Here is a 21,044-nt window from a genome sequence, read left to right as displayed (position 1 = left end):
TTCCAGGCCAGAGAATGGCGCAGGAATGGCCGTTCATCTGTGGCAGGTGTATGCACAGGCCTGTGTGAGCAGGGGCTTACCCTGGGGCCAGGGAGAAATCCCAGCCCCTGGGCTCCCCCAGCCCTATGCTCTTATCTAGCCATTCCTGCCCCCCCAGAGCTCTGGGGGTGGGGACAGAGCCCTCATGCTGTACACATGTGGAGAGCCTGCCACCAACTGGGTCCTGACCGACGCGTGCAGGATCTTCTTGTCACCATGGCCGGAGGCAGCTGCTGATTTGGGACGCATCCCTCGTCCAGCATCTCATGGTGTGCAACCAGAAACAGAACCCTCCTGTTTGGCAAGAGCATGGGTCTTGGACAGCAGCGACCACCTGTGTGAGCCACTGGTGTGAGGTTAAATGGAATAGAGCATTGGGAGCACCCAGCGCAGAGCCTAGAGCCCAGGCCTGGTTCTGGAAAGGGCAGTAGTGGGAGTCATGTCATTCCCTTTGAAGTGCAGGCTGGGCAGGGGCCTGCTTCTCTGCTAGGCCCAGCCTTGCATTCTTGGGAGCAGGTGCTGACTGCCTCCAGGGCTGCAGCATCCTTTCCCAGCCCTTCAATGCTCAGAGGTGCTCTTCCTTACCCTCACCCCTGCTCTTCCCACTTCCTCAAAGCTGAGGGAGTCTGCTTATTCTGGAGGTGAGGAGCAGTCAGGGAGAACTGCCTATACGTCAGCAGAGAACTGGACAAGAGTGCCTAGCCTTGCCCCTGCGTCAGGCCTGCTGGTGCCTTCTATACCAACCTTGTGCCTGAGTGCCAGGTTTCCGGCTAAATGCTCTACACATTTCTTCACCAAAAAGAGAGCTGAAATGAGTGACTGTGGGGTTCTGTCTTGTCCATTTTGATAATGATGACAATGATGACAACAGCATCCAACACCTATAGAATGTTCACTAGCCACCAGACACTGTTTCTTATGTTAACTTAATTTTTCTTTGCAATGATCTTGAAGGGATATATTTAACATTATAAGAAAAATGAGTTGCAGATGAACTTTGAGTCACCAAGGGCTCTGTTTACAAGCATGCCTCCCCACCATCCTGTCCTTAAAATAGTGATTCCAAGTCAGTTTTCATTAGTGATCCATGAGTGATGGCCAGCATGCAGCACATAGTTTCATGTGGACATTTCTCTCTCTGGTTTATGACCACTACACGGGGTGGATGCATCATGCACCATGTGTGTTGACTGTTGAGTGAAATGTATTTGTTGCTTTCCAGGGGACAGAGGAGAGGCTGGATGGAGGGCAGCAGCTGTCCCGCCACCAGAGAGCTGTTCTGGTGCCAGCCTCCCCATCCTGGGGGTTCCCTGCTACAGTCTTCAGCTCGCCTTTGTCCTCCAGAGGCCAAAATAGCGGTGCACGGTCAGGAGAGACAATGAGGAGCAAGGCATGTGGCTGGGCTGGAGGGCTGATGGTGCAGGAACAGTCAGTCTTGGGCCCTCCAGCCTGGCTCTGTCTGTCCTGCCAGCTCCAGGCTTTTTATAAAGAGGCTGCGTTAGGTGAGCCTGGAGTGAGCTGTGCATGGACCTCATCTGACTATGGCGTGCTGACCCTTCGCAGAGGTGGTCTAAGGAGACGGGGACCCTGGGCCGACCTGGGTTTGAATCTCCCCAGCAGCTGACTGGCCCTGCCCACGGCCCACATCAAGTAACGGGAGAAACTGATCAGGGCGACTGAAAAAGGAGCCCAACTCAGCTCTGTTAAACTTTTCTCTAGCGCTTTCTTCCCTCTCAAGCCTTTGCCACCGCATACCTGAGATTGTCCCTGTGCCACCCCAAAGGCATGTGGCCTTTGTAAGCTGGTATAGGGAGGGCAGCACAGGGGCCTGTGTTAATTTCATGGAATTGCCAATGGGGTTTCCTTTTTTTTTTTTTTTGGTGGCACAGGGGTCCTGTGCAGGTGTGGGCAGCGTGACAGAGTCCCTGAGGCCAAGGCCATAGGCCTGGTGCCTGGCATGTGCTGTGATGGGAGGTGTCGGGTTCCCGCGGGAGGCGAGTGGGTTGTAAGTAGTTAATGCCGGGCTGCAGTGAGAGTTGCCTCCAGTGTAATTGCTGATTTTGGGAGTGTCTTGGCTAGCGCTGGGAAGGGTGGAAGCAGTTAAATGTGGCCTCATTGGCTGATTGGCATTTCTTGAGTTGGATACTAATTCCTTCAGGAGGTCAGAGAAGCTCCCCAGTAGTACCCCTGATCTTGACTTTGGAGGCCAGGTTAAGTCTTTCAGAGGGACTACAGAAAAACCCCTAAGTTATGACTATTCCGTGTTGCTTAAAAGACAGCCTCCTGAGTGGCTGGGATGACAGGCATGCATCACCACACCTGGCTAATTTTTGTATTTTCAGTAGAGACGGGGTTTCACCATGTTGGCCAGGCTGGTCTCAAACTCCTGACCTCACGTGATCTGCCCTCCTCATCCTCCCAAAGTGCTGGCATTACAGGGGTGAGCCACACCACACCTGGCCTGGTTGTTTCTGTTGAATAAACAAGAGCAAGAACAAATTTTTTGCTCAGCTCTCATACGAAAATGCACAGTTTCTTTTTGCTGTTCTCAATCTGTTTCTGTTGTGTTCATTGAACTTTGTTCTTGGCTTCTCTTGCCAGCTCACACCTTGACATAGGTGCCCTCCTGACCCCTCTGTTCATCTTTCTAACATGACCTTGTTTCCTGCTGCCAGGTCTTGGTGGTGGGAGTGCTTATCTTTATCATGAAGAGTTGGAGGAGTGGAGGGAGGGCCTGTTGGGATCTACTTTGATTTTATTTATTTTTTTGAGACAGGGTCTCACTCTGCCACCCAGGCTGGAGTGCATTGGCACAGTCATGGCTCATTGCAACCTCGACCTCCCAGGCTTAAATGCCTTTCACCTCAGCCTCTCATGTAGCTGGGACTATAGGCACGTGTCACCACACCCAGCAAATTTTTAAAAAATTTTCTTCTTAGAGTTGGGGTCTCACTATGTTGCCCAGCCTGGTTTCAAACACCTGAACTCAAGTGATCCTCCTGCCTCAGCCTCCTAAAGTGCTGAGATTATAGGTGTGAGCCACCGTGCCCAGCCAGAGATCTGCTTTAAAGCTGCCCACCCTGAGCCTACCCCAGCCTACACTTGACCAAAGGCCTCACATGACTCTGTTCAGTCTACATATGGGAAGTGCCTGAACTCAGAAGTAATTGATTCTGATTTATAGCCAGGTTGGGGTATAATTAGCAGTTGTGATTTAACGTCATGTGGCCTGAAACTTTGCCATCTTCTCCCTCTCTGTTTGTGTGTATTTAAACCAAGACTGTTTACAAGCATGCCTCCTCGCCATCCTGTCCTTAAAATAGTGATTCCAAGTTGGTTTTCATTAGTGATCCATGAGTGATGGCCAGCATGCAGCACACAGTTTCATGTGGACATTTCTCTCTCTGGTTTATGACCACGAGCTCCCAAGGTAGGGTGGGGAATTAGCACCAGACCTTGACCCTGGGTCCTGAGCAAGTCACATCTCTGAGCCTTGGTTTCCTGCACCAGGGGATTTGGATCATGATGTCATCTCACAAGGGGATGAGGGGCAAGTAACGGCACTTCTCAGGCCCAGCTCACATAGCACTTGGTGGACATCATTTCTTTCCTGCGCTCTTCCCTGAGAGAAGTGGGGCCACTCTCACGGAGGCAGAGGTGCCTGGTTCCAGCTCCTAGCTCTGTGGGCAAGTCACTTAGCCTCAGAGGCCTCAGCCTGCTCATCTGTAAATAAACTAATAGCAGTTGTCTTACATATCTCATACAGCTAGAGGGAGGACTAAATAGAAGAGCAGTCATAGGCTCTTAGGGCTGGAAAGGGCTTTGGATATTATTAGTTTCAAGTTTTTGTTTTATAGATGGAAAAACCGAGGCTGAGAGGAGTGAATGATGCCCAGGATGACGCGTCCCGTTAGCAGCATGTGGTCAGGGTGCTGTGCTGTTTGGCCTCATGACACTGCTTTATCTAAAGGCCTACTTGTCTGTTAACTCATAAGCATATGCAGAGTGGCTCCCCTCTCTGTGTGTGGCGGTGAATGGACAGATGGCCCCTCTCCTGCCATCTGCTCTGGCCTGTACAAGCCGGGCTGAAGGAGGTCATGTATCATCGCACCAAGGTGGGGAGGCACTTCTGTTGCTGGGCTGAAAACATGTCTTGCTTGCTGCTTCCCTCCTGCGTGGCTCACACAGCCCATATCTGGCTGTTTATGAACGAGATTCCCTCTGTGCCCAGCATCATGCTTGATGCTAGGACACTGCACAGAGAAGTCTGAACAGAGGCTCCTGTCCTCGTGCAGCCATTTGTAGCCAGAACAGGCACCCGGCAAAAGGTCAGTGCTCACGGGGCGGGAGAAGGCTCTAAGGCTGATGAGGGGTCCAGCCACTGTGGAGCAATAGGGGGTCGGCAGGTCTAGAGGAGGAGGTGGAGCTTCAGCTGGCCTTGAAGGCCCTGGATTGGATTGAGAACAGGGCAGAGAAGACAAGGAAGGCTTTCTGGGTGAGAAGACGTGCTGTGAGCAGGGTCTGGAGGCAGAGGTGTGGAAGGCACATTTGCGAGAACCAGGGTTCATGCTGAAGAGCGAGGAGGCTCCGGGGGAAAGCATTTTGATTTGCGGGGAGGTTTTAAAGTGTTAGTCATTGGGCAGGCAGTGTCTGAGTGACTTAAGTCGTCTAACACAGTGATTGGGGTCATTATTTTGGCTCAGAGCATTGCTGAAAGCCTGGCTTACCTGTCACTGTGACCCTTGGCTTACCCACCTCAAGGATGTCATGGGGCCAGAAGGAGGCAGGTGACCTTCCGAGTCTCTCCTTCTCTTAGAAGCCTGGGTCGAATGGCGCACAGGAAACTCAGGGAAGTGGGTGGGAACCCAGTCTTGCTTTAGATTCGCATTGGCCCCTTCTGTGTTGCAGAGTGACTTCCCGTCTCAGTCACTATCTTAATTTATTGATGAGAACTTGTTTCACAGTCCAGAGCACAGATGGCAGCAGCTCCCTGCCAAAAGAAAACATGCCTGCAAATTGGAAAAGCAGGCTGCCTCCCAGGAGGATAGTGGAGGGAGGAGAGCCTGTCTAGCCAGATGCTGCTGCTGGTCCTGGGCGGATGGGGCTCCGGGAGGCCAGCAGTGTGGCCCCCTCATGGGCGGCCTGGGGCCGGAGCAGCTGGGGCAGTGGCAGGACCTCCTCACCTCTCTCCACTACCAGCTCCTGACTCATGGCTGCCCTGCTTCAGCCTGGTCTCCTTAGCCTGGGGCATTTAGCCTGGGGCTGCAGGCACCATCCACAGCAGCACAGCACCAAGGAGGAAGGACAGGGAAGAGGCTCTGTGTGCTGGGAGCAGGCATGACTGTCCTACGAGGAGCTCCGTGACCTTGGACATGTTTCTCTGGGGAAACTGTGGACAGGCAGCTTTCAGCAGAGGAACCTGAATTGTTCCATGCATAGCTTCAAATATTTAAAGGCCTGTTTTACTTGTTCTTGGTAGATTTCTTGAGCAAAACTAGGACTGATGTGTGTTAGCCACAGGGAAGTAGATTATTGAGTTAATAAGAAAGAATTCTTGACTAAAGTTAAGCAAAAAAAAAAAAAAAAAAAAAAAAATGGAATAAGTCGTTGGAGGGTGAACACTCAGATCCTGGGGGACTCTGTGTGGCCTCCTCCCCCTCTGTGGTTCTAGGGAGCTGTGGCCCTTCTGCCTACTGGGTAACTTTGACCAAGATGTCTCTGTCCCTCCATGTCTCTCCATGCGGAAGTGGAAGCACTTCCAGTTAGTTCTCCCTCCTCCCTGGCCCCTGCCTCTATGGCTGTGAGAATGACGGAGCTGCGGAGTTCCTGGAGGCAAGGGGTGCTGAAATACAAAGCAGGGGCACTCCTGAAACTGACATGTTGTCCCTGCTCCCTGAGACGAAGTTCTTGGCAGGTTTTCTTCTCCCAGGGCCGGGCAGGTTCATTACCAGCAGGCATGTCAGGCTGTGAAATTAAAGCCTTAAAAAAAAAGTCTTCCCATCCACTAATTTATTAAATGTTATTAAATGTTGAGCCTGGCCCTAGCTCACAGAAAGCATCGGGGAGTGCTGAGCCCTAGCATTTGAAAATCTCCTGGAAGCAAAGAGGGGATGAGGGTGGCAGAGGGGCCAAGGGGTCGGGGTGGGGGCCACCAGAGATACCAGACTGGGTGTCTCTGCAGAGAGGCATGAGGCAGTGGGGATTAAAGTAGCCAGGGGATGTGATGGGCTGTGATGGGAGCTGGGGCAGGTAGGGCAGGCAACCTACCCCAGGTCAGTGAGGAGCCAAGGGTGGCTGAAAGGGGAGTAATTTGGGGGCCCTGGGGTTTCTGGGAGTGGGGAAGGTAGGGTGCACAGAGGGCTTTCTCTGGGTTTGTGGGTCTGGGTGTGGCCCTGTTCCTGGGCTGTGGTCTGCTCAGGAACCCCCACCTGTCCTCGTCATTCATTTATTCATTCCTCAAGCAAATATTTATCTGGTATTCCAGGCATGTTCTAGACCTTACAGTGGGAAAAAAAAATGGGTAAGATATGAACCCAGGTGTTGGAAATGCTCTTGTTTTTAGAGAAGGTGGGCAGCGAGTCTACACAGAAGCCTAGGAGGGTTCCCAATGTGCTGCTTTGGGTCCAGCCCCAGCACAAGAGGTCACCCCTGGGGAGGGGCCACCCCTATACCAATGGGAGACTGGTGGCAGCTATGAACGGCTATGGGCAGTGGTTGTCCATGGGTCCTAAGCAGCATGCAAGTGAGGGTAGAAGCTCAGGAGGGAGGGTAGCTTGAGGGGAAATTGTGGGCCCCACCCCCAGAGAAATGGGATGTCTGCATGACATATACATATAGCAGAAACATATGTTAAAACTACAAGTCAATATGGTTCAAACAAAAGAAGAAAAAAATGCCATAGGGATATTGGGCTAATTAAAAGAATTAATAAATGAGGAGTCTGAAGCGGGGGCTCACTATACAGTCATAGCCTGACTGGCCTTAGTTTACCTGCTGTGCATGTGTTGAATGGGCCTGTGGTGATGAGGGAGACCTGAGATGCCCATTGGCTCAGGACTCCTCTCTATGCCAGGGGTCTGCACTTTCTCCCTCCTGCAGAGTCAGGGCAGGGCCCAGACAGGATCACCCTAGGAGGAGGACCCAAAGGAATTGCCAAGGGTGAAGCCCCAGTCTGGGGATTTAACCACAAGCACAACAGACCCAAATCCTGGCCCTTGAGGAGGTCACTGGCAAATGCAAGGGTGAGAATTCATCTTCTCAAATTTCAATGTGGGTTTATTTGGAGCCCTGAATTAAAGTTAGTTTGAAATGCCCTCAGCTGGTGAAGGCGGCAGGGGAGGCTTGATACTCAGGCTGGCCCCTAGGCCTGCCCCTGCTTGTAGAAGGGCACTGATCAGGCCTGGACCACACTGGGATGGTTGGCAACTTCTGGCTGGTTGGTGCTGACACTGGCTGGGGCCTGATCCTCTGAGTCACCCTGCCTCGCCCTAGATTCTCCTGCTGTGGACGAGATGATAGCTTTGGCCATGTCCACTGAGACAACTCTGTGGTTTTGAAAGGGAATTTTCCCAAATGCCACCAGCTAAGCTCTCTGGCTCTGAGCTTTGGCTGTGCTACCACAGGCCTTGCCTCCTTCCTGTACTGGGCGTCCTCCTGCCCTGTTCCTCCCTCTCCCTTCCTGCCACACCCAGGGTGACCTCTGCTCACCATCTTCTTCATTCCAGGGACGTTTTCCCACCACACCAGTGGCTATCCCCACATGCACTAGGAGCCCTGTGACACCCCGACTCGTGGGGCGGAGGTCAGACCCAGAGTGCTGAAGCTCCTGCCGAAGGCCCTTCCGTGTGTCTTTCAGATCCTGGGCACGGCCTTCTCCATAACCACTGCCCAGCACATCCACTGGACTGGTAAGAAGTAGGATGTGTGTGTGGGCTGGCTGGAGTGTCCCCACTCCCCACTCCTCTACTGGATGCTCTGTGGAGGGAGAGGATTTGAGTTTTGTGTTGCTGGCCTACACTCTCCAGATATGACCCCTGCGCCCACCCACCCCTGCCTCCGCCTCAGCCTTCTCAGTGGTGGAGGGGCGGGGAGGAGGTGTCAGCACATGGAGACCTGGGGCATGGGGCACCTGGATGCCTGCTTCTGTGTCTGCATATTTGCCAGAGATGTTGAGGTGGGCGGGGGGTGTGCTCTGGAGGAACCACCCCCACTGATGGGTGTCTGTCCCCTGCTTTTCCTTACACTGACACTTTGTCCCCCCATGGGGCAGGGAGCACAGTGCTTCCACCTGCGGAGAGACTACCCCCACGGAGGCTGCTGCCATCTGTGGCCACCATGGGGGAGTTGGCGGGGCAGCGTCTGCCTGCCACTGGGCAAGATCCCTGGAGCACCTCACCAGGCTTTTTATACCTTACAGTATAATTTGTTACCTTTACTTTATTGTGATTAATTGTTCAGGAATACTACCTCTGAGGTAAGTTACGGGTTAGCTTTCTGATTGATAACTTTTTACTGTGTTGATTTCTTTAATGGCTTAATTTATTTTTTCCATAAGTGTGGGGGATGGGTGGGAATACAGGACCCCAGTTCAGTCTCAGTCAGGCCAAATCACTGTGCGACCCCCACAAGGCTCTCTGATGAGACTCACCAGCCTTTGCTCAGAATGCATGGAGAGGACCCAGGGGTCCTGCCAGGCCTGGCATCTGCAGACAGGAGCCTGGGAGAGGCAGGTGGAGAGAGGAGTGGGAAGGAGGCTGGAGGCAACTAATCACAGGGTGATGGTGTTTGCTAACACAGCTCAGATGCCATAGCAGTGGGGGTCCCCTGGGGGCTGGTGAAGCACTTTGCCAGAAACGCAGCAGAGCTGGCAGGGTCCCTATGCTTTTCACTGAGGAGCAGTTGTTGGGTTTTTCCTTCTTCCTTCCTCCTGCCCTCCACTGGCAAGGGAGGCCGCCCCTTCCACCACATGTGGGCCTTCTCGAGACAGGCTCTGCACACCTTTCAAATTTCTCTCTAGTGTGGATGCTACTCACTTTCTCCCCTTGCTTCTGGGTGGGGAAACTGTCCTTAAGTTTTACTACTCAGACAGCGACAGAGGACCCATCAGGAGGGCAAGTGGGAGTGGTGCCCCTGATCCTGCCAGCTTTACCTAGCCACAGGTTGCCTTGCTGGGAGGGAGGGACAGATGTCCAGTTTGGTCCTAGGACCCCTATCTCCTTCCCAGGGCTCATTGATATCAGCAGTGGGTGGGTGACAATCACATCCTCTGTGATCTCAAAGAGAAGAAATACAGAAAGCCCAAGAGAGATCAGACTGGCCTTAGGGTACCGTAGCCCCAGAAAGAAAGAGCTGGAGTCATGGCATGCACACACCCGGATGTGTGAGATGAACAGACAGGGTTAGGTATTCAATGGCAGGATGCACCCCTCAGAACTGAGGCTGGTCTAGTGTAATGTTTTGCAGTTAAGAAAAAGTCAAGAATCTATGGGACTCAGGGTGCAAAGGTTATCCACTAGCCAGGATCCAGTGCATGTCACTGGGTGGGGCCTTGGTGGGTGGCTGCCCTTCTTCCTACAGTTTGGCTCCTTACCCTGGTTTCCCAGCCAGACAAGGTCTCTTCTCCATCCTCCACCTGCCTGTCTGCTCTCAGCGCTGAGTCATGGCCACCCAGCTTCTTGTCACTCCTCTGTTCATCTTTAAGTAATACATAAATTGGGACCAGGAGGATATAACTTTTGATGTGTTCAGGATTCATATTTTTGGCAGGTGGGAGTGGAGAGTAGGCTGGTCTTAGGGTGCTGGATGGGGTAAAGACAGCTTCTCTGAGACAGGAGCCATGGTCCTGATGCAATACGAGAGAGGCACACATTTGGGCAAAACTACCCTTCCCTAGTCCTCTGGCTGGTCTTCCTGGTCAGGAGTCCTCCCCGGGAACCCCAAAGTGCAGATTCCAGAGCAAACATGCTCTTGTAGACAGATGCTCACCAAACAAGTGCTCAAGTCACCCAGTGGGACCTGGAGCATCATGTGTTTCTGATGTGGGTGTGGGGGGTAGGTTTGTTTATGCCATTTTTAGCTTTTGTTAATATCAACAGCAACAGTCCAGTGCATTGGGAGACGTGTGTCCTCCCTGAAAATCTTGTCTCTGGAGTGCTTTAGGGGCATCCTCTGGCCCTGGAGCCTTTGCTGCAGTGTCTGCTCCCCCGGCCACCCCCTACCTCATCTGTCTGTTTGCAGATCCTCGTTCACAGGTCCTCAAACTGCCTTCTTGGCTCATCCGGTGCTTGGCCGTTTCATCATTTGGCCGAGTCTACATTCAGTGGAAGTCTCCATGCATACAGTAGATGTTCCTCCAAGCCCCCTGCCGGTCCTGCGGAGTGGTCCCCACACCTCCCAGAGGGCCACATCCTGTGAAGCCAGTGAAGGTGGCTCAGTGTCCCTCCTCAGTGTCTCCTGACTATGATCTCACTGGGGCAGAATTCCCCTGAGTGAATTCCCTCACTCTCTGCTTCCCTTGCCAACATCAGAGTTAGTTCAATCAGGTCTGATGCAACCAATTTACAGACTTGTCTCAGAAAGTCCCTGTGAGTTTGTAGATGATTACAGGGGGATGTCTGATGTGGACTCAGCCTTTCTTTGCAGTCATCTCACAGAGGGGGTGAGCAGGCAGGGGGTGAGAGGTGCCTCCGGGCGGCTGGCAGTGGGTGTCAGGGTGCAAGTTTCTTCCCTGCAGCCCCCAGCTGGAGTGGTGTCACCCTCTCTCCTTCTAACATGGGCCTGCATCTTGGGCTCTCTGGAGAGGTTGCTGCCCTGCCCTAGAACCTCTTGTAGATGTTCTGGTTTGACTTGAAACTAGATGGCCATCCCTCCAGGTTTTGGTGGCCAAAGAGCAGTTCAGGTGGATGGAAGTGACTGTCCCTTCCTCTCCAGCCCCTATATAGGTGGAGATGCTAACTAGCAGGGACATGGCACAGGATGGGAGCTGGGTGCCAGTTGCGTGGGGTCCATTCTTTGTCCTGCAGACCCTCAGAGTCCGGTGTGCCCCTCTGCTGCAGTGAGGCAGTAGTCCAGGATGGGTTCCTGCTCCAAATGGGCACTCTGAAGAGGCGGGACCTGAGAGGCATCCCACTGTTCTACTGCAGTAGAAGTCTCGCAGTGGCCTTGGTTGGGTCCTGGTGTATGAGGTTTCCTTGGCTGTCACAGTCACAGTGACACATGGTAGATGACAGCAGCTGAGAATTCCCCTTGCCCTGGGTCATTGCTGAACCACATGTCCCGGAGAGGAGGCAGGCATAAAGAACGAGTGTGCACATGGGTCTGACAGCAGTTGGAGGTGGGCATCTTGAAACCCCTCTGCACATGGAGCTCCACCCCCTTCTCTCCTCAAGGGGGTGGCCAGGTCCACATGGAATTGTCCCAAGGCATCAGCCTCCAGGGCCCCATCCTGTAACCACTGTGTCCCAAAGCCTACAGAGACCACTCTGTGTCTGAGGGGACCCTCTGACACAGGCCCAGCTGGAGCAGGGTCCCTGAGAGCCTCCCCAGGGGATTTACTGAGAAAGACTCAGTGGCTACAGGATGTGGACTGGTCATGGCAGAGGAGCAGGTGACCCCCATCATCTGTGGAGGACCAACCAAGTCATGGGAATTTTGGTGGAAGCCACCTTGTCTCTGCTTGTTCTTGCTCTGCCTCCTGCCCCCAGGTCTGTGGACCCACTTGTGTGCTTGTGGCTCACAGGGCAGTGGAACGGACTGGCCTCTCTCTTAGCACTGGGCCCCAGTCACACAAGCAGAGCCGCGGAAGGCAGGCTGCCCTGGCTGTATATGAGGGTCATCTTCCTTCCCTGGGGACGTCTGGGATGGGTCCATGGGAGTGGCTGGGATGACTCTGGGAGCCCTCTCACTGTTGTGCGATGTGGTGGGGGAACTGCCTCCCCATTGGTGCTCAGCAAAGCACAGTTGAGAAAGGGCAGCTTACGAGCTGCAGCAGAACCCTGCCAGCCCTTCATGTGGCTAACACTGGTGCCTGCACACACAAATGTCTATTGGCTCAGACTTACTGAATACTGCACAGTAACTCATGCCAGCCCACCTAGACAACAGTTCGGAAGGAAGATTGCAGACACAGTCCTGTGCCGGGTGCAGGGCAACCGTTCAGTGGGCGAACCCAGGGACCCAGAAGAGTGAACGTGATTGCAGGTCAGTGCTGATGGTTATATTCACAGGATACTGGCTGGCCATGTGGGAGAGGCAGTGACCCAACCTGAGGAGAAGGAGGCCCTCCAGAGGAGGTGATGTTGATGCTAAGAGCTGAAGATAGGATGTGTTAGTTAACCTGGCAAGGAGTGGAAGGAGATGTGTCCTGTTGATGGATGTGGTCCACAGAGTTGAAGCACAGAGGGTGAAGGTGGACAGTCTGGAGACACTGCCAGATCACAACCTTGAAAACCTGGTCAAGGAGCTTGACGTTTAGGCTGAGAGCAATGCGAGCCATGGAAAGGCTTTCAGCCCAAATGTGATGGGCTCAGATCTGGCCTTTAGAAAGTTGGCTGAAGCTACAGTGTGAAGAGTGGTCAGAGGGACAGGGGAGGCTGCAGGGAGATCAGGCACAGGCACTGCAGTGATTTAGGTGAGAGATGATAGAGCTGCAGGGAAGGGCAGTGGGGTGGAGACAAAGCCAGCAGATCTGAGAGATGCACAGCCTTTGTGGTTAACTAGATTTATTGGTGGGAGAGGGAGCATTTTTGCCATTCATCCAGCATAAATGGGAAGATGACTTATTGTTCATACAAATGGACGGATGAACGGATTTTCTGGCCTCGGTGCTCCTGTGCAGGAGAGGGCAGAGACCAGCATGGTGTAATTAAACCTCTTCTTTTGTGTGTATTGAGCTTCATAGCCTGCAAAACATTATCAAGGTTCCTCCAGACCAAAACTATCTTATCAGCCATCACCACACTTGAACTTTCACCATTAGACATGTACTGTGGCGCGGATGGAAAGGGCACTGGTTTGGGAGTTGGAGACCCTGGGTTAAATTCTCACTGTGCATTTGGTGTCCATGTGAACCTTGGGCAGTCATTGAACTTGTCTTGGTTTTGTCATCCGCAAAATGCGAATAATGCCTGTTTTACAGAGCTGCTGTGGGGATTAAATGAAAGCATGTGTCTAGAGGCATCCAGCTTGTTCCTAGACCAGGATAGGAGCTTGGCAAGAAATTGGTTGGACATGAGTCCCTAAAAAATTAAAGTCAGGTCTTCAAGGAAGAGCATCCTCCAGGCCAAAAGCCGGGGATACAGGAGAACAGTGTGGGAAGGGGGTGGTCGGGGAAGGGGAGTTGGTGTATCAAGGTGGGTGAGCTGCTGCCTGCAGGAGCTCAGGGAACAAGCTTCCCCATGCCTCAGTTTGCTCTGGGTTAGCTCAGCAGCAGCACTCAATATTCCACAGAAGCAAGAGGGAAGCCAGATTAAATAAATGTCATTTTGGACTCAAAGATATTGGCATTGGGATGGCCCCTTCTTAAAGCATTCATCAATTGGGAGGCTATTGATTTAGTCATCTTGCTTTTGCTGAGTTTAATGACAGCCATGAGACAGCCTATTGTCTCCTCAAGCTAACAGAAAGAGTAACAACACTCCACAGGGCATACTTGAGCCAAGTTCTCCTGACTGATGCTGCTTTTTGGGACTTCCCCTTTGTGGCCCCAGAGACCATCAGATAGCTGAGGACCAGCGGGGACAGACCTGGACACTAGTTTCCCTTGGCCCTGTGAGAGGAGAGAGGTGAACTGGTAGAGGAAGGCTGCACAGTGGCCTGTGGTTAGTACCTGTTGCCTAGAAATGTTTCTTCTGGTTACCGAATTCTGGAACTTACCCATGTCCAACATCCAGAGCAGAGCCAATCCACCAGTGGGCAAATTTCTGGAATCCCAAGACAGACGGTCCCCTATTAATGATGGTTCAAATTGTGATTTTTTCGACTTTATGATGGTGTGAAAGCCACATACATTCAGTAGAAACCGTACTTTCAGTACCCATACGAAAACCATTTCTGTTTTTCACTTTCAAACTAGTATTTAATAAATTACATGAGACATTCAACACTTTCTTATAAAACAGGCTTTGTGTTAGATGACTTTGCTGAAACATAGGCTAATTTAAGTGTTCTGGGCACGTTTAAGGTAGGCCAGGCTAAGCTAAGATGTTTGGTAGGTTGGGTGTATTTAACATGCATTTTTTACTTTTCTTTCTTGATGTTTTCTTTTCTCCTTTCTTTCTTTTCTTTTCTTTCCTTTCTTTCCTCTTTTTCTTTCTTTCTTTTTCTTTTCCTTTTCTTGGTTGACAGGGTCTTGCTCTGTCATCCAGACTGAAGTACAGTGGTGCAACCATGGCTCACTGCAGCCTTGAACTCCTGGGCTCAAGCAATCCTACCTCAGCCTCCATAGCAGCTGGGACCACAGGTGTGTGCCACCATGCCCAGCCAATTTTGTTTATTTTTTGTAGAGGCGGGGTCTCCGTATGTTGCCCAGGCTAGAACTCCTGGACTCAAGCAATCCTCCCACCTCAGCTTCCCAAAGTGTTGGGATTACAGATGTGAGCCACCACACCTAACTTAGTTACAATATTTTTAACTTACAATGTATTTATCAAGATGTAGCCCCATCATATGTTGAGAAGCATCTGAATATTCTCAATCTATTTCTTTTCTCTGGTGAGAGACCCCAGTTCCTAAAATGACCCAACCTTCTTATTTACCAATGGGGAACTTGGGGAGAGGATGTTGTATTTGACCTCTGGCCCCTAACTCAGGGTTCTCTAAAGTAGAATTTGGGCTTCGTGAACTACGGTGTGTGTTAAAAGCCCAGTGGAAGTTGCTCCTTGTCCCCATCATGGGAAGATTAATGTTCTTGCCTCTGGCTGGCTTTGTTATGCCCTTAGTGTAGTGACATTGTTTATACCTTGCTGATGGAAAGGGCTGGATTCCTGTTTCACTCTTTCCCTCTTGTCCTCTGGCCTGATGCAAAGGCTCCCACCAGGTTCCTGGAAGGATCCTCCCCTTTCTGCTCAAGTTACTGCCAGACAGGGTTTCAGCTAGAGACAGAAGCCAGAGGGTGGCAGGCCAGCCAGCAGCCACCAAAAGCACAGCTTCAGCAATGGCATCATGCTGCCTGCCTGGCTGACATGGCTCTGGTTGGCTGTTGGGGCTGTGTAGGCAGCAGTTGAAAGCCAGTAACAGTGCTGCCTACTTGCAGCAGGAAGGAGCCTGGAGGGCACCTGTCCCTCCTTAGTACATTCGCGCTGGATGATTTGCACACACACATGCACACACTCATAGTGATGGTGGAGGGGAGCAGGCAACTCACCCCAGTGGGACAGATGACCGTGAGCATGCCCTAGGCTGGCTCCATTCCCCTGCTCAACATCTGAACAGTCAGGAGGCCACTGCTATGACCGTTCAGTGAACAACTGGACCTTGACCAAAGAGGCCCTGCAGACACAGGAGAGCGACTGGAGTTCCCCTGCAAAGTGGGTCCCTGCCTGGGGACCTCCCCGGGTGGATCAATGTGTTTACACCGCAAGTGGCAGGGCCCTGTTGGGTTCTCAGCTGCCTCCCTGACCACCCCCATCCCTCTGTCTGGGGATCCCCCTGAGCCCAGACTACCTGGGTACTCTTCAGGTTCCTCACTGCCTGATATGGTTTGGCTCTGTGTCCCCCAAATCTCATGTCAAATTGTAATTCTCAATGTTGGGGGAGGGGTCTGGTGGGAGGTGATTGGATCATGGGGCGATTCCCCTTGTTGTTCTCGTGATGGTGAGTTCTCATGAGATCTGGTTATTTAAAAGTGTGTGGTACCTATCCCCTCACTCTCCCTCTCCTGCCACCATGTGAAGAAGGTGCCTGCTTCCCCTTCGTCTTTGCCTTCTGTCATGATTGTAAGTTTCCTGAGGCCTCCCAGCCATGCTTCCTGGCAAGCCTGTGAAACTGTGACTCAATTAAACCTCTTCCCTTTATAAATTACCCACTCTTAGGTAGTTCTTTTTAGCAGTGTGAATACAGATGAATACACCACCTCTCAAGCAAGTTTTCTAGGCAGAATAGTGAATGAAATAATATGACCATTTTATGTCATAGAAGACAAAAACGTGTACTTTCTTTTAGCTCTGGACTAGGCAACTATTAGTCCCCTCAGCAAAAATTCATCTTTCTGCATTTGCAATGAAAACGCGCCCAACTCCAGGTTTGGGGATGAGGACAAATCAGTTGGTCAATGGTGGAGAAACCCTGTCACAGTGGAGTGAGTTGGTCTGGGGGTGCGGCTTGCAGTAGGAATGTGTGTCTCACCAGACCGAGCCCCCTTGCTCCTGACTTTTTGCCACACTCTGCATCTGCTGCAGCCAAGCAGAGGGTGCCGCCTGCAGTGGAAGGAGCTCACTGCAGGTTCATGAACAGACGCTGGTTGTGCGTCATGGTAAATGGTATGATAACGTGACTGACGGAAGGGAGGAAGCCTGAGGAGGAATACAATTTAAGTACATGTGTTTGAGCCTGGCTCTCTGTTGCAGCCAGGAGCTAATGACACTTGTGAGCAGGAGAAGTCAGTTCAAACACAACAGTGATGAGGGCTGACAAAAGAAGGGTAAGCAGGACCCTATCCAACGTGGCCAATGGTTTACTCATAGGGGAGCCGTGGCTAACACAGCAGCTTCACGATGTAGCAGTGGGTCACAGTACATTTGATGAACTGATGGCCTGGGGCTTCCTTGCAGAGGAGAAAAACAATCAACAGAAGGTAGTCCTAGATACAATTCCTTTATTATCATTATCATGCCCCCTAGCACATGAAGCTGGGCTTCCACCGAGTTCAGGTAAGAACAGGGTTATGTTTACAACGAGAACAATTTCTCTATACACACTAAGTTAAGACATCTGTTTCTAGAATACTGTGATGACCTACATCCATGGGCCTGCTGGTTCCAGGAGTCCATCTGGCCTCACCAACATTGGGCTGTCTGGAATAATGGCTGGCACTTGCACAGGGCAGGGCATGGGGAGCAAGCCTCAGGTTTATAAGCAGGGCTGGGCACTGCTGAAATAGGGGAAGGGAGCAGCCAGAATGTAGCAGGTTCTCCCAAGGCACGTAGAAGTTGGTGGGAAAATGGGGCTGGGGTGTGTAACTTGTCCCCTTCCAGGAAGGGACCCAGGCACCTGGTCTCCTGGCCAAGATTACAGGCCATCCAAGAGTCCTCCAGGGAAGAGCAAGCACTGCACAGACGCACAGCAGAGAGGCTTTCCTGGCTGGCCATGAGCTGACCATGGTGACATGCTTCACTCCCAGCCCCCAGTGGTGGAGCGAGTTGGGAATCTCGGCTGCTGCAGGTGGAGCTCAGCTGGACAGCCTGAGGTACTCGTGAACCCTGAGCATTGTGACATATAAAGGAGGGTGGTTGCATCTTCCTTTAGGGTTTGGTCTAAAGCAGTCGTTCTCAAAGTGTGGTTCCAGGGCCAGCAGCTGCAGCTCCTGGGAACTTGTCAGAAATGCAAAGGATTGGTCTTGCCCCCTCCTGATGAGAAATTCTGGGGGTGGGGCTAGCAATCTGTTTGGAAAAGCCCTTCCAGGTGATGCTGATACTCACTGAAGTTTGAGAACGACTGATTTAGACGCTTGGTCACCATACCTTCAGTGGATGTGAGCCTGGCCCAGCAGCCATGCAAAAGACTGGCATTCCCTCCTCAGCCCCAGAGTGGCCAGTACCTCAGAATGTTTTCCAGGTGGGTGACAGGGTGGGCGGTGATGACAGTGACTGTTCCAACTCACTTCTCTAGCCTCAAAACCCTGAAGAGGGCCCAAGTAGCAGATTCTGAAACCAAAGCTGGCTCCAGGGCAGGAGGGCCCCGAGGCACATCACGGTGATCTACCATGTTCCCCCCATACCCCAGGGCCGTGCTGGGCCCTTCTGGATGTGAACACCTCTGGCCGTGCACAGCACAGGCTCCCTGCGAGAAACCACACAGGGTCCACCCCAGAGCCCCAGCAACAGCAGGTGCTCCATGCAGGGGGCTAGAAAGAAGGCAGAAAAGGGCCTCACCTGAAGGGGAGGTGGTCAACGCATCCCCAGAGTGCCCCTCCCTGCCTGCCCAGGGTGGCTCTGGGAGTGGGTGTGACCTGAGGGGTGACCTCCATGTGGACATGAGATTCCGCACACTGCATGAAGGCCCTGAGGGCTGAGGGACAGTCCCTGCTCTTGCTTTGGGGTTAGTGTTGGTACTTGGGGTGATAGGCTGGGTAGTCGTCATGAGCCTTGGCCCTTTGGGCTCCTGGCTGCTGCCTGAGCCCCTGTACCCAGAGGGCCCAGCTGTCAGCCTGAAATGAGCCAGGTTTCCGCATCTCCGGCATATGTGCCGCGCGTGCTGCTTTGTGACAGTGCCCCCTGAGTGACACTCTGTTCCTTACTGACAGCCTGATGGCTCATTATGGAGATGGAGAACTGGGGGACACTGAGGAGAGGGGTTCCCGGCCCAGCTTTCCTTCCTTCTCCCTGGCTGGGGCTGGCAAGACAACAGCCATGACCACTGACAAACAAGTCTTAACTTTGTCCAGCCTTAATTTCCTCATTTATAAAATGGGGGAGATAACACCCTCTTACTGGGGTAACTGCAGGATAAGTATTTATGGTGACAGATTCTAAGTGCACGGCAGGACCTTGGTAAACACAAAAACATGCCTGGACACACGCCTCACTTACTCTGCCTGAGGGGTCCTGGACATGGGGCTGGGGCTAGGGAAGCAGGAGGGAGAAAGAAGAATGGGCACAAGCATTCCACCCCCTCAGCCAAGGCCATGTTTCATTCTTGCCGGCTGTCCTGACACAGGTCACCCGGGGGACTCGGGGACGCGCCCTTCTCCCTTGCTGTCTGCCCCTGCAAGCTTAGGGAAGGGCAGCATGGTGTGTGCAGGGCAAGGATGTGCCCGGGCCAGCTGGGTGGGATCCCAGCTCCTGATGCTGCTTTCCTGGGGCCCTGGCGTGCAGGGGCCTTTTGCCCACACAGGACTGATGGTGACATTCCACAGGCATGTCCTCTCTCTCCAAGGAACTCAAGGCTGTACCAGCTTCCAAACAGGGGCCCAGGAGGAACTGAACTGGACATAGAGCTGTACCCTGCTCAGCAGGAAGGGCACACCCACTGGGGACCACATGGTTGGCTCTGGACTCCAGCCACTGTACACTCCCGGGCAGGTTCTGCCTATCCTAGGCCTCCATTTCCTCTAACCCTGTCTGATCTCCCAGGCTGTTGGCATGGACAAGGAGGTCAGATTTCCAGGCCCTGGGTTGTTCTACCACTGTCTGCAGCTTGGACAAGCCATTCTCTAAGGCAGTCTGGCTGGACGACACACAGGGCAGGAATCACAGCTAATCCTGCCCCAGTAAGGCTGGATCAACTATCCCATGGGGCTGGGGCAGATGGGGCAGGCTCTCCTGGGCCTGCCTTCAGTGACAAGGCTACGCACAGGGCACCTGCCTGCCACCTTTCATCCCCACTAGGGCAGACAGGTAAGACCCCAGCACCCCGTGCCCACTGCCGCCTCCCCTGGGCACCCCGGCAGGAAGAACATGGCTCTAGCCCAGTAACCCCTCTCTCTCTCCACTCTCCCTCTGTACTAAGATTTGTCAGTTGTGATCTCATCCTTCAGGGAGCCTGGGAGTCACAGTCAGTTTTCGATTGTCTGCACGAATTCCAGGAGGTTGGAGAGCAGCACGAATTATGCACTACACCATTTCTCTCTGCCTCTGTGCAGTCTGGGATATCTGGTCTTCCTTTTAATGAATTTGCATTGGCAACTCCAGGGCCTTTTAGGCAGGGGAGATAAACCAGCCTAGGCTCCAAGAAGCCACTGGAGAACACCCAGAGAAGAGGAGGCAACCGGCCCCAAGGCTGGGTTTCCCTTTGTCCATGTGGGTACTTCGTGTGCTGAGGATGCAGCTTCTGGACAGTTCAGGGCTCTGTTGGGGTCAGCACTGCGTGGCCTTGAGGCCACTCCTATGTATGGGAGAGAGAGCACCCCTGCCCCAGGACTGGCCTAGGTCAGCAATGTGCTCATCACAGTGCAATTTGGATCAAGCAGGGAGGCGAGCTGGGACCTCGCTCAGCCTTGGCCTTAGCACAAGGTGCCCCCCTTCGTAGAGGGGAAGAGGGTCCCGCTCTGGGGAGAAGTGCAGGACCTGGGGAGGGTGGAAGCCAGGTATGGTGTTCTTGTGTAGTGAATGGGCTGCCCCCTTGTAATAGCCATTTGGGGGGGGTCCCTATGGGTGTCGTACAAGAAGCTGCCAGCATGGATACTCTGTATTTTCTAGGATTTTCTTTCCGTTCTCCCTTATTACTGGGGAAAGTTCTTCCTGAAAATTCCCTGCTGAATTTAGTGATGCAAGAGAGAACCTGGGGAAAAACTCTGTCCACTCTAGGATGGGTGGGAAGGGAAGCAGAGCAGGACCCCCTGGAAGCAGTGCGGTGGCCACAGGGTCAAGGAGAGGGCCCCAGGAATAGTGAGGTTCAGGCAGATGCCCCTCTATTCGGAGCTGCCGCTTCTCAGCGGCTCCGACTTTGCAGGGTTGTGAGTTGGTCCTCTCCAGATGTTTGACACACCCACCAACATTAGGAACTGAAGATGGTCTGCAAACCTGGTGCTCCTGAGAATCAGGCCCCGGAACAGGAGATCCCTGGGGGGCATATCACTAGAGGCCAGAGCTTGGGGCCATGGTCTCCCAGGGGGTTTCTCCTGGGAAGGCTGCAAGGAAGGTGCAGGGCTCTGCTCCTAGTGCAGCATGTGCTGGTGTGGCCACCTCACCCCCTGCTTCCTGCCAGGGCGGCTCTACCCAGCCTGTGGCTGCCCTACCCAGGCCTCCCCACTCCCAGGCCCTGCAGGAAGGAGTGAGGCCAGCAGGACATGGCTTTCCAGGCGAGGCAGTGTGGAGAGCGGGCAGGTCAAAGGGCAAGGTCTTCGGGGGGGG

The 21,044-nt window shown here is 52.9% G+C and overlaps 1 long non-coding RNA gene across 1 annotated transcript in view; it reads left to right on the top strand.

Annotated features, from left to right (window-relative positions):
* Positions 1–4,175: 4,175 nt before the first annotated feature.
* The window catches only part of LOC108514914 (uncharacterized), a 31,990-nt gene continuing 15,121 nt past the window's right edge, over positions 4,176–21,044 (top strand). Inside the window, exons 1-2 of the long non-coding RNA XR_001881374.1 lie at positions 4,176–4,367; positions 7,764–7,946. This is a non-coding gene — a long non-coding RNA (uncharacterized LOC108514914). The remainder of the gene's footprint in view (positions 4,368–7,763; positions 7,947–21,044) is intronic.

This window comes from Rhinopithecus bieti, unplaced genomic scaffold, assembly GCF_001698545.2.
Source record: "Rhinopithecus bieti isolate Rb0 unplaced genomic scaffold, ASM169854v2 scaffold_34397, whole genome shotgun sequence".
In the NCBI taxonomy this organism is placed as follows: Eukaryota; Metazoa; Chordata; class Mammalia; order Primates; family Cercopithecidae; genus Rhinopithecus; species Rhinopithecus bieti.
This window is presented reverse-complemented; position numbering and strand designations above follow the sequence as displayed.